The sequence below is a fragment of the Pseudopipra pipra genome, chromosome 6 (genome assembly GCF_036250125.1).
Source record: "Pseudopipra pipra isolate bDixPip1 chromosome 6, bDixPip1.hap1, whole genome shotgun sequence".
In the NCBI taxonomy this organism is placed as follows: Eukaryota; Metazoa; Chordata; class Aves; order Passeriformes; family Pipridae; genus Pseudopipra; species Pseudopipra pipra.
In genome coordinates this window covers 62,462,744-62,476,811 of record NC_087554.1, presented here as the reverse complement: position 1 = coordinate 62,476,811, position 14,068 = coordinate 62,462,744, and the positions used below count along the sequence as shown (strand labels likewise).

Genomic DNA, 14,068 nt, shown 5'->3' with positions numbered 1-14,068 from the left:
CATATGAGCAGATCTGGTTTTAATTTATGTCCTATTCTACATCTGGAATCCCTTATAATTAAAACTAAAAGCTGGACTACTACTTCCACCTGTCAAATGATGAAAAGATGAATGCACTAATAGCTTACTAAATGGCCCAACATGATCGAGTTTACTTTCCCGTTCCATACAGTAAGAAAGGGGTTTGGACAGGGGGCTAAAGGTCTTTGGTCATTACTAGTAACACACTTCCAGTGTTAACCTACCTACCCCAACACCACCACTGGTGTCTTTTAGCACTGAGAGCTCTAAACTGCACTTTGCATTTTGATTAGATGTGTGTAAGCAGCTCTGCTGCTCCAGCCTTTCAAGTGTTCCCGATCCACAGGTGGATTTTCTCCCCTATAACTGTTTTCAGCCACTCCGCGTTTTTCTTCCTCTCATTTTATTCTCTCATTAACTGCTTTAATCCATCAAGTTTTCCATGTGTATTTCTGAGGCACTCTCATCCCAAATGACAGCTTTGCCACTGATGTGAGCAGTTCAGGCCATGTGGCAACTTGGACTCTATTTTTACATCTTCTGCCATCCCTCTATGATCCCATCCCTCCCATTCCTGTTGATCCACCTGTCTCATCTCAATGTGCTGTCTGGCTCAAGACAATTTCCCTGCAAACGTTTGTACAGAACCAAACAACACTGGACCCTCAAAAGATAAGTAGGGCCTTGAGGTACAGACACAATACAAATAAAATGGTAGCTGCTGGATTAATGCAATAAAAATATTTTCCTACAGAAATACTGAACAGTTTTTTCCCTAATGTGCTGATACATCTCCCATGGGTATTTATAGATGCACAGACAGATTAGAAACATTTTAAGGGAACTCATGAGATTCCAGCTCTCCTGTGTGAGCCCACAACCTCAGGAGCACATCTCCCATGGAGTCAGGCTGGGAGAGCTGCAGATGTTCAGCCTGGAGAAGAGAAGGCTCTGAGGAGAACTTAGAGCCCCTTCCAGTGCCTAAAGGGGCTCCCAGAGAGCTGGAGAGGGACTTGGGGACAAGGGCCCAGAGTGACAGGACAAGGGGGAATGGTTTCCCACTGCCAGAGGACAGGGTTAGATGGGATATTGGGAAGAAATTCTTGGCTGGGAGGGTGGTGAGGCCCTGGCACAGGTTTCCCAGAGAAGCTGAGGCTGCCCCATCCCTGGAAGTGTCCAAGGCCAGGTTGGACAGGGCTTGGAGCAACCTGGGCTAGTGGAAGGTGTCCCTGCTCATGGCAGGGGTTGGAATGGGATGATCTTTATAGTTCCTTCCAATCCAAATTATTCTAGGATTCTCTGATTTTTTGGTCCTTCAGAGCCATTCTTTCCAGCATAAGTTTGATCATTTATCTTTAAAGATGTTGAAAAAAAACCCCATACCCAAAAAACACCAGAGGAGTGAATCCATTTGCAATGCTATACCATGGAACCATGGAATGGTTTGGGTTGGAAAGCACCTTAAAGACCATCTCATCCAACCTCCTCCATGGGCAGGGACACCTTCCACTATCCCAGGCTCCTCTAAGCCTCATTTAACCTGGCCTGGAACACTTCCAGGAATCCAGGGGCAGCCACAGCTTCTCTGGGCAACCTGTTCAGGGCCTCACCACGCTCACAATAAGGAATTCCTTCCCAATGTCCCATCTAACCCTGCCTTCTGTCAGTTTGAAGACATTCCCTCTTGCACTGTCACTCCATGCCCTTGTCAAAAGTCCCTCTTCAGCTCTCCTGTGCATATCCATTTTTTTTTTAAATAAAAGTAGGACCAAAGGAGTTTGTTTCAAAAGGAAAACTTTGGTTCTGCCCTCGCGGAATCCTTGGAGCAGCCAGCCAGTTGTGTGGGCCGGCTCTGAAGATTAATTGTCTCATTGCCTGCTCTTGTTTCCTCTGTTCGTAGCAATATGAAAATGTCCAACCTGGAAAACAGGATTTTACTCTGCTTTCTAAACAGCTTGGAATAATCCAAAAATGTGAAGGTGTCCAGCCTCGATAAAGCAGTCTAATTAACACTGTTGTTGGTATCCTCACAGCTATTGCTACTTCCAGTGAATAAACTCCCCCCCAGTAGTTCCCACAGTTCTGAATGTTGCTGAATAAATTATTTTCATACTGCTTGTGTTCCTCAAAGGAAAATTAAAGTCTGGTCTCCTGAGTCGCTAGACAGCTGCCCAAACGCCTCCTTGGCACGAAAATGCCAGGAGACAGGAATATTCCAGCAAAATGCTTTAGCTCAGGCAGGGAGCTATGGAAAAAGCTGTCCCAAATATTACAAATGCGCAGCACTCGGCCTCTTACGTCAATGCAAAGAGTAATGTTTCAGCTGCCCCAGCAAGTAGGAAATGATGCAGGTATTAAACATTATTACGAGAACAGAGACACATTAGTTACTGCTTATGCAGTGGGGCTGTGAATGGAGCTTTTTGTTGGGAAGGATTTTCATGGGGAAAGTTAATACACTTTGTCCAGACCATGAGATGGTACAAATCAGAGTAGTTCCATCTAAATCAATGGATCAGTGTTGATTTACAGCAGCTGAGGATCAACCCCCTCTTTCCTTGGCCTGCTGAGGATTGTATAACATGCACTGCCTGGAAACACCGATGACAAATTTGAAACTGCGTAGGGATACGCTGAACCCGAAGCCTGATTCAAACCCAAACTGGCTGCTCTCCTTCTAAATCACTGAGAGCTGCTGTCTTAAACATGACTGTCAAAGGAGCATTTTCAAACATGGATCAGGATCTGGTGGCTGCACCCTCCGGTCGGTGCCACGCACGCCGCATTCCACACAAACTCCAACCCGCTAGTGCCGATTCATAAATGATGTGTTGGTTTAATCTATTTTTCACAGGGGGTGTTTCAGAGCAGGAAAATTAGAAACAGGTAGAAGGGACTATTATTACTGTCTCATAGTGTGCTCTTGTACATGAGGATTGGATTAAGATAACATCTGGTCCATATTTCTTGAACTATTTCCCTTTTATCACAAGAAAATCGGCAACCCATCTCACAACTGCTCCTAATTTAGATCTAAATATCACTGATGAAACATTGTACAACATGCTGTTATCTATTAAAATGATTTCCCTGAAGGAACAGTGGATACTTTTATATTTTCCAGTGAAGCCAACCATATTCCCCCTTAGCACTAACTAGTTACCTTATAATCATATACTCAGATGGTAAAAGCAAAATCAGTTTGGAAAAAAACAAATGAGTCCCCACCAAACCTTCAGCTGGTGTGAGTTAATGCCTGTTCACTGATTTCAGGTCCCTTTACACCGCCCTCCTCCTGATAATGGTTTTGGTTCACACGTGGTCCAGACCTGCAAGGTGCTGAGGATCTGCTGCACTCCTTGGTTTTAAGAGGAACTGGTTAAATCATAGAATGATAGAACCATGGGATGGTTTGGGTTGGAAGGGACCTTAAAGATCATACAGTTCCAACCCCTCTGCTGTGGGTAGGGATGCCACTCACTTGATCAGGGTGCTCAGGGCCCCATCCAACCTGGCCTTGAGCACTTCCAGGAATGGGGCAGCCACAACCAAAGATAAGTCCAGGCTCAAATACATAATTTAGCAGAGTTTTTAAGGGTCTGCTTTTACAGACGTTTACAGGGGAATAATGAAGAGTCCTGAGGTTTATCTGGGGAAGCAGAAAGGCAGAGCCCAGCACACTGTCATCCCTCCCATTTGGTTCAAACAGAGAAATTGTCCGTGGAATGCAGTAATCTTTTTTTCAGCACTTTGCAAAGTTCAAGTCCCCAGAAAGCAGCCTATTGAGTTCAGCAAATAAAAACTTCTGTTTTCTTCACGAGTCTATAATTCATTTTCATGCACAGTAAATCAGAAAAGGGGGGGGGGGGAAGAAAGCATTTTACAATCTCAAACTATTTTGCATACCTTCGGTGCACATCAGTTTTCCCCATTTCCATCGTATCATTACCACTTAAAACAGGGGAATTAGATAAGCATTCATTCCCTGGATTAACTGCTTTAATTTAAAAGTAATTTCTACCATCTGGAATTACTATTTACCGTTGTTTGGAGGAGGGGAAAAAAAAAAAAGGAATCTGAAACTGTAGAAAAGATCATCACAATTTCTTTCAAAGAATAACCAATCTGAAGGAGGGAGAAGCATACAAGGAATGTGATTGATTGTCCACCGGTTAACTTGGATATTTTGGAGGGAATTCGGAGAATAAAAAGTCTCTATGAGATATCAGTGGTCAGACTGGAGCCATTCAGTTTTCACCTGCTTGTGTTTGTTGTCTGGCAACCAGTCAAGGGTGCTATTAGCAGAATTAAGCTCCACAAGGAAAGATTACCCTGTAGGAGGTAAGATAAAGCCTGGAAAGTGTGGCTTGTTATCAGTATCACAATAAGGACCAGGTCAGAAAGGATTCAGTGTGGGTTTCATTTCAAACAGGTAATCTCTGCTGAAATAATAGAGTAATTGTTGCTTTGAAATCTTTCTGTGCTGCAGCACACTGCAGCTCAATTTGATACAGATTCTGGATTTAATGGAGAACTCCAACAAGCCTGAAACACATACACAGGGAAAGCAAGAAAAGAACAGGGCACCAGTGGAAAATGTCTTTATCCTGTAATTCCAGGTCAATATAGTGAAACATAAAATATTATTCAGGGCAGTTTTATGCCTTGATTTATGTCTGCCCTCCTTCTCAGGCTGCTTTCTATCTGTCTAAAAAGTTTTGGTCTATAAATGTGCAGTAACGTAATACAAAATATTGCAAGAGTAATAACATATGCAATTACAGCACATCTCACAAATCCTGAACACAAGCAATGAATCAAAGCTTTCCAGGGCTATTCCTTGAAATACAACTTTTTCTAGGTTCCATTCAAAGGCCTGAAAGCAGTCACTGGGATAAGCTGCAAGAGGGAGATGCACATTGCAGATGAGGGACAGCATTTAATGTTTTTCTGGCAAAATGCCCAAATGTTTGTCTTGAAAAGTAATTGTGGAGTGGGCTTCTCCTTTTTTTCCTTTATAAAGGTAGTGCACCTTTCTCTCAGCCATCTCCTCTGGAAATGTGCATTAACTGTTGGGAGATGAAGCTGCAGTTTGGTTTTTTGCTCTCTGCAGAAAGCCTCAACCAGCAAAATAGTTGAACTTCTAATTTTCACAACACAAGGGATGAGCTGGTAAACACTACCAAAGTACACAGAAAATACAGGAAAGAATTCTATTATCTATAGGCTCTTACCTTAGAGCAATCTTTGTTTTCCAAGCCTTGGAGGCATTTAAAGAAGGCTCCTCTATGATGTGGACTCTGTCAGTCTTACACATTTCCAGGCATGGCACAAGGAGAGAAGCTGCTCAAGGCTGCAACATCTTCTTCTGGAGCCTTTCTGGGTTCTGGTTGTGAAGCAGAAAGCAACAGATTACAGTTCCATATGGAGGCAGTTCCCTGATGCTTCCTCAGTTACCACAGGGTTACCTGGATCCAGATAGGAGATAATTTACACTTCAGAGTTTTGAAAAGCTGTCCAAGGAGCCCTGAGGTTGTAGAGTTTTTATATAATAAATCTGGTAAAGCCACGGAAGATGCAGAAAATAATTTATGCACCAACATTTCTAGAAACTTGGGAACTCTGAGTAATTACACAAGGATTAGCACAGTATTGATTTCAAGTAAGACTATTATAAAGAGATGCACTCGCTTCCAAAGCCAAAGGCTCACAACCCCAGGTAGTTATCAATCCTCTTGATTAAATGGAGCACAGCTCTTAAATTCTTAAAATTCTTTCATGATTTGACAACCAGAGAAGCTGTGGCTGCCCCATCCCTGCAAGTGTCCAAGGCCAGGTTGGATGGGGCTTGGAGCAACCTGGGCTAGTGGAAGGTGTCCCTGCCCATGGCAGGGGGTTGGAACAAGATGATCTTTAAGGTCCCTTCCAACCCAAACCATTCTGTGATTCTATGGTTATAAATTTGGTTGGTCAGAAGTGGTGGAGCTGACAGAATAAATCCAAAAAATCCCCAGGGTACACTTCACAGGACGTCAATTTTAAAATAGTTCTTTTAAAAAGCTGATTGAGCACCCAAGTTATGGCTTGAGGATGGCCAAGAAACCACTCCATATGGAAAATAAAATCCAAAAGTGCCAAGAAAATAGTCTGGGAGCTCCAAAAGGCACAGCACTGGCAGTAGCACAGGGGTCTTACTGTGGGCAGTGCCATTCAGTCATATCCCAGAGCTCAGAGGAAGAGGCAGCATTGCTGCTGGTAAAGACTGGAGATGGCACAAAGCTGGGTGAAGGGAAAAATAACAACAAGGATATGTCAATCCACAAATTTGATCTGGATTATTTGGTAGGTGGAGCTCATTTGTCTATTTATACACCTTGTAATACACCCAATTGCAAGGCCTTGGCGTCACGAGGTCAGTGCAAGCCTGGCTTGGCATTAAGGGCTGATTGGTTCTGCTTGGAATATATTTGTTACAATTTTGCCTTCTGAGCACTTGCATTCAAGTCACTCCAGTCAATCCAAACCTTTCCCAGTGGAAATGTTTGTGCTGTATACACTGGAACACTAATTAGTTCTGAGTCCAGGGAGGAGAAAGGAAGCAGCCTTGAAGGAAACTCAGTGTCCCAGCCTTTTTTAAGTTGATTACCAGAACAATTCCTTGCTGTATCTTGTATTTTGCTAACCTCTTCCAGTTACTTCTGCTTCTGTGATACCTTAAAGGCAAAGAAATCACCCCACAGACAAAAAAAAAAAAATATGGAAAGCTCCTCATTCGTAATAAAACATAGACTCAGATTCCCAAACGAGCTCCACAGAAGCAGCCTCCAGGCTCTCCTGACTCCACTGGAGTCACTGGGGAGCACAAGGCCTTGCCTACAGAAGGATCCTGGAAGATTTGAGCATATGAGCTGAGGGGGCTGATCCTGCTGACACTTCATACCAGGCAGGGAGCCAGGTGCACAGAGATAATCAAACCAAATCCTAATTAAGTGTCTGAATTCCCAGGGAAACCCAGGCAGAGTGAGATGCCTAAATATGATTGTGGATATCAATCCAGCCACTGATTTCCAGGACAGATGATGGTATTTCTGATTTCATTCTAATTTATCTCTTTTTCTTGAATTTGAGGGAAGTTAACTCTGAGGATGATTGCATTACTATTAAATGCATTTTCTCAAAGGAAAAAAATAATTTTTATACCTAAATATGAACCTGGGCTTGGGCAACACAGGGAGAAAAGTAGCACATCACTTGAAAAGTTTTAGAGAATATATACTATAAAGTTTTATAAAAGAGCTACTAGAAGATCTTATTGATATTTATATAGTCTGAAGCATAATGACTTAAATGCTTTTTGCCACCTGGCCATTGCAGTTAGCTGATAAAAATACTTAGTGAATAAACCAAAATAAAAACATTCTGATCTCACCCAAAAGGTATGCTTAGCTTCTCACAGGAAATAAGAATCCTGCACCTATTAGATCATATCTTTGCTACCCACTCAGAGCAACTGATTGATATAACAGACATGTTGAATCAAGATGTTAGATCATTCTTTTCCTTCTCTACACACTCACTCGCAGCCAACAGATTTTTTTCCCCCCCCCCCCAGAATATCTGTGATTCCTTAGATTCTTTGAGGCTATTCCCTTAATAATTGGAGGAGCTGGCTGAGCAAAAAGCTCCACACAGTGCTGGGTCAGAGGGATACAGGGACTGTCTGTGCTGCTGCAATCAAACCAGCCCAGCTTCAGAAAGTATAAACACGGGGGTGGGCAGAGGAGCCAAAAGTAGGGGCCAGGAGGGAAAACAGCCTTGTCACTGTTATTTCTTCAACAGATCAGGGCCAGGTCCCTCTGAAGGCAGTGGCACAGTTCCTATCAAGGTCAACAGAAGTGATCTTTAAAAGAATGTTTTCTTGCCAATCATCCGAGTCACAGACTGGGCTCTATAGATTTCCATGGCAAAGAAAGCAATCCTTCCCCAACTCCACAGTTCTTCAGGGAAGCAGACCCCCTTCAAAAGAGCAGCATCTTCAGGAGGTGAGATCCCCCCTGCATAAACATTCCTCCTGTCCCCAGTCACCTTCATTCTCTTTGTATATTAGGGTTACAGCTGGCATTCTCAGTTGTGGGACACATTAAAGTAGCTACTCTTCTCAATTTTCTGTTTATATAAGCTCTTGCTCTTCCTACTCATACCTGGAGATGAGTAAAGGGAATCTGCAGAACAGTGATGAGAAAGGTACTTATCTTTGCAGTTCAGCAGATGAAAACAGCCCCAGCACACGGGGTGTGCAAGCTGTGAGGAGGTGCTCACAAGTCACAGGGTGTCTTCATGTTTTGTTGGTGCATCCTCTCATTTTGAGCAACCTGGTTCTCTCCCTCGCTGTGCCCAAGCACAGCTCCAAGGAGAGGCAGCTCCAAGCTCTTTGCACCTGACTGGTGTGAGCCAAAGCCAGGTGGGAAGTGAGCTGCAGCCGTTGCTGAGGTGTAACTCGGAGCACATGGATGGGTTTGAGCTCCCGTTGGTAGCACAGCTGTGAAATGGGCATTTTACACCAAAAAAAAAAGGAAAAGGTAAACCCTTACTTACATATTATTAAATTACTTGGGACACAACCAAATGGAGTTTCAGGTCTTTCAAAATACAGAATTGTTTCCTGTTGCTTGTGTTCCTTTGCATCTTAAGGGGAGAAATGAGATTCCATTGAATACCAAGTATAATGGGAATGACACATTTTGAGGAAAGAAGTGCCCACATCATTAGCACCAGGAAATGTGGTAGATTAAGAATGTAGGAAGAAATTTCTTAATAGTGCAAAAGAGAGGGTTTATTAGTTTGGATTATCCCAAGGGGTGATTGTTTCTCACAAGACTGCAGCAAATTCTTTTTGTCTTTCAACTCCCACTCCACCATACCTTTGGGAAACAACTACTTTTCTTCTAGTTACTATCTCCTACCTCTAATATATTCTTACCCTTAAACTGAGGAGCTTGCTCTTCTCCTAAAAGCAAAGAACTGTGTAGGGATTTCTTCAGAATAAATCCTATGTTTTTTAGGACATAGTACGCATAAAAATTAATGAAATAAATAAAACAGCAGGAAGAAAGGCAATGCTGTTATCTATGAATATTTACTGGCTGCATATTCAGCATTTATTATCAATAACATTTATCCTTGACAGATTCCTGACATCAGCCCATGTACTGCCCTTCTTATTGCACCTTAGTGCACCAGGTGTTAAACAAATGGCACTCACCTAAGTGTGTGCTTAAATTTACAATTTAGACTGGATTTGTGTGGATGAAGAGATGGATGGATACATGAATTGTGGGCAAAGCTGTGAGAATTCACTGTAATTCTGAAGAACTGGATGTCAAAGATATTTTTTTTTTTAAGTTAGAAAAACAATATTTGATCCACAGATGATTTTTGTCCACAGAGTCACGCTCAAGCTAAAAATACTTTGCTCCAAGTATTTGTTTTCTACCACTGGCAGCGTGAAGAGCCCAGATCTACAGACTCTGGGCAGATCTTATAAACCAAACCATTCTGAGAAAACAAATCTTAAAAACAATATAAGCAATACAGCTGTTTAGCAGCTCCCCAGGGCTTCCTGGTGCTCACTGCCAGCTCTCAGCTCTCTCTGCTTTGAGCAGGGAGGGCCAGTTTCTTTAGATTACCTTATAGAGTATGTAGGTCTCTCTCTGCCCTCCATGCTGTCACCCTGGATGGCTCTGACAAGTCTCCCTCCTGCTGCCACATTCTTGTTCTCAGGAAGATCTGTTAACATTTTTGTCTCCTTTTGATCTCTGGACCCTTCTCCTGGCACTTTTCACAGCCTCCTGAAAATGGGATTCTTGAAGTCAATAATTTGCTTATTGTCTCTCCAGTGTAAACTTCAATGTTTTTCATCTTGGAAACTATTTCCTCGTGTGTGGGTTTTTTTTCAGGTTTCCTAGTGGATTCAAGTGATCTGGGATTTAATAATCATTCCACCACCTGAAATGAACACTAACACCTGCCCACTGCCCAGGAACTATCAGTATTCTGGGATTTATATCTCATAACTCCTTTATACTGTTTGAGCAGTTTAAGTATATGGAGGTGCTACAGCTGACAGTAGATTTTATTATGAAGCCACACTTAGGGATGTGATAGTAGAGGGCAGGGAGTCCCACTGGGCATGGAAAGGTCCCTTCCTTCAGACCCTGATGCAGGACAGAAGCCTAAACAAACCATCAAGCACAGTAAGAAAATACTTCCCAACCTATTATATTCCCCCCCAGCACCACCACCCCTCCAATCAGTTAAAACAGCACAGTTTCCTGTACCACAAAAGACTGTAATTTGTAAGGAATTCTAAGCACTTGGAAAGCACAAGGGGACACTGAGAGTGGGGAGGTCCCACCCCGTAGACACCCCATCCCTTTCAAACCATGGGAACGCAGCTGCCTCCCTCCACGTGAAACGCAGCCTTAAGAGAGGAATTCTGTTCTCACCCTGAATAAAAATAATAACAACAAAAAAAAAAAAAAAAGTTTCCATAACTGCACAGCTCTCCCTTAGCCCAGAATCCCTCTTTTAAAGCCTTCTATAGGTTGCACACAAAGGAGGAACGTGGAAGATAAGTTCACTCTTGCTCCACGATTGTGTACCAGCGTTCAGCCACGGGGGGCAGAGAATGTCTCAGCTCTGGGGACACCAGACCCCACGTGGCACCTGCTGTCACCTCCACCCCTATGTGGCATTGAGGGAAGACTGAAGAAATAAGGAAGAGATAAGATGGACTGAATCTCCAGTTGGTAAGAACAGGAACAATCAGCACAAGGAGCTCTGGACATTCAGGCATTGTCCTCACCAAGTATCTAAAGGAGAACCAGCCAGCACGTTCCTTCACAGTTGTATGATGGTTACCACCTGTCTCACACTAATTTTATGGTTTAACTCGTTTTAAAACAAGAAAAAACAGTGTTATTCTACCCAAAAGGCAGAATTCTGGTTCACAAGACAGGTAGTGTTGGGTTTTTTCTTCTGACTATGGTAACACCGGACACAGAGAGCACTTTCCATGGTTCTACGTGGATTTTCTGTTCCAGAAGCCTAAGAGAGCTCCAGGCAACAACTAGGAGTTAAAACCTGGATACAGATTTTACACAGGTGGCACAACCACAGCAGAACTGCATCTTTCTTATTGCTGGCCTACACGAAAACCCACTGCTGAGATATTTTTTTTTTCTGCAGAAAGACTGAAAAGGGGGGAAAAATCTACAGCTCAAAGACTTGGAAAAAAATAAACTGTGATTAGAAAAGCAAAAATACCAAAAGAACTGAAAATATCTGCTATTACTCATGGACCTCTCTCTCAGAAGGAAAGAAAAATGGTCTGGTCACCTCAGACACATGTGAAATCAGCTGGTCATGGGACCTTTGAGATGTCATGAGCTATGCAGGTCAGGTGGGACCAGGTCACTGTCTCAGGCAGCACCCTCTGAAGTGCTGCAAGTGATCCTGCTGAGCCAGGAAGCTGCATCCCACTTCCTAAATCACTGCAGAGGAGATGACCCAAAATGGGATTGATGGCAGTACCTGCCAGGGATGATATCTTACACGTGACATGTAAAATTCAGGTACTTGACACTTCGGGTCATTAAAATGAGAATGAGCATTTCAGGTGAAAAAGAACATTTGCAGAGTTCCAGCCAAATTCCAACACATTCAGGTCATGCTGTCCTGGGAGCAGGGAGGCAGGTGGGACATGCACAGCTCTGGGAGCTTCACTTTCAGTTGTTTTGAGGCTCATGATAAAAAAAACCTGCCAGAAGAACTCCAAAGAAGCTGTACCCTCACAAGGCTTCCATTTCCCAACCCAAATCCAGGCATAACATGAGGTGAGGCTCACAGGCTGAGTATTGTGCTGGGATCAGAGAATCAGAGAATCGTGGAATGGTTTGGGTTGGAAGGGACTTTAAAGACCATCTAGTTCCAATCTCATGGCCATGAGCAGTGACACTTCCACTAGACCAGCTTACTGGATCCTTGGCCTCTTGGAAAGCAAGAGACAACCTTCTGAGGCCAGTTCTGATGGAAAAGAATCCTTCATGTTGCAGGATTCCTTAATGTGTTCCCTGGCACTCTCCTGACCCTGGATGTGATTCACTCAGCCTGCAGGAATGTTTTTGCTCCATCTGACCAAATAAAAAGTATACTTTTCTTCCAGATTTATGAGTTGATTCAGCTTTTACTGTGCAGTCAGGCAAGCAGGAGAGGCGCTGCACCAGAGGAAAGTGATCCACATCCCTGGGAAGAAGGGCAAGGAGTGAGAATGTCCCTGTCACCTGCCACGAGCTGTTGGACTGGTTCAGTTTTACCACACAAGTTCCCTCTGGTCTCTCTGAAGAGAGAGAAGATGGCTCAGTGCACTGGTGACCTGAAGAACTACCCAGAGGAACCCCTCTTCCTTGGAAGAGAGACTAAGTCTAGTACAACAATATTCCTGACTTAAGATTGTTCTTAAATCCTTTGCCTAATAAGGACAGAATTAAAGCATCTGCATTAGATGAGGTAAATCTGGGCTGTGGTATCTGTGCCTTGATTCATTCTTGCCAGAAGGTCAGTTTAGCTGGACCCAGAGGGAGGGCTGCTTTATACATCTCACTCCAAACAAAAATCCTGCTTTTCCCTTGAATACTTGCTTTTTTGCTCTTCTGACCAGGCACACCTGTTTTCTCTACTAACTCGAATCCCTGCAGCCACGTGTGCCCAGGGGATGGGGGGGAGTGTAATAAATAGCAGAAGCAAATAATTTCCCCAGCAAAGAGCATTCCGTGCTTTCTGTATGCAAATTCTGCATAAAAATTCTACATATATGGTGCAGAGTTGCTCTGAACTGAACTCTAAAAATGTTTAATGCAAACACAGCTGTTATCAAGTGTTGTTCTTTCCAAGACTCCATTCAGTTTGATGGTTATCACTATGCCAACGGCATTCCCAGTACAAATCCCTCTTCCTGAGGCTTCAACAACTGCTTTACACACAAGAGAAGATCATTTCACCCTGAAACTTGGTTCTCTGGATCCCTCCTAAATGTGTGATTCTCCCTTCTAACGGTACTGAGTGACCCCAAATCAAGTCTAACTGATGCCTCATAACATACTGCATCATAACAGATACTGACATTTCACTAATTTAGGTTTGTAAGAATAATTTTAATTTAAGGACATATTTTATAACACCTCTGTTCAGCAAAACATTGTAGTGCCTTTGAGTACAGAGTGAAATCTCCCTGGTGTCAAAAGAGATATGATATATATGTTTAAACCACAATGTCTGGTAAAATTCACTGAAGTGTTTTGAATTGTCATAACATGTTATTTAAATATCAGGTTTCGAGAGCTGAGGTGAATCAGACAATTCTGAAAAATGTTATTGTATTATTTTAGTTGACTGGTTAGTTTGCTAGTTCTATTAGCTTTCAGGAAAGAGGGATTTTTTTCATCCAGCTACAGAAGAGCTTTTTAAGGATCAAAAGTCCTTTAAATCTATAATTCTACACAACTCAAAGGGACAGCACTTCTCTTCCTTCAGGGGTTGATCACAGCATCTAGCTGTGCATTGTGTCCTTGAGAAAACATCTAAAATAACTCAGCAGCTGGCACTTTCCAATGTCCCAGGGACAGGAAGGTCAGCACCCCAGCTGAGGACCATTTAACCCAAATCAGGACCTGACCTGTTGATTATAGAATGTGGTTTAATATTAAATGCATGTATGTGATTTAAAAAATCAGAGCTGGAACGTTCTTATCCATTTCACTGACTGCCTACTAGGGAGACTTATTGCTCCTTTGCATCCCTGTTCCTCCAGCCTCATGGAATCACTTCCCACGTGGGAAGCAGGGATGGCAGCTTTGTCCGGGCTGCCGCTCCTCATCCCTTTCAGCTGGGTGGATCTTTCAGGATCATCCTTCCCAGCACACCAGCCAGCACTGCAGAGCTAATGAGGTGGAGCAGGTCATCTGCACACAAACAAGGAATGGGAACAGAC

General features: G+C 43.1%; 1 protein-coding gene across 1 annotated transcript in view; it reads right to left on the bottom strand.

Moving 5' to 3' along the window:
- BMP4 (bone morphogenetic protein 4) overlaps positions 1-14,068 on the bottom strand; it is a 162,405-nt gene that overhangs the window by 107,717 nt on the left and 40,620 nt on the right. Inside the window, exons 5-6 of the mRNA XM_064659596.1 lie at positions 9,708-9,869; positions 5,256-5,407 (exon numbers count right to left, since the gene is read on the bottom strand). The gene's annotated coding sequence lies outside the window, so the exon portion shown is untranslated. The remainder of the gene's footprint in view (positions 1-5,255; positions 5,408-9,707; positions 9,870-14,068) is intronic.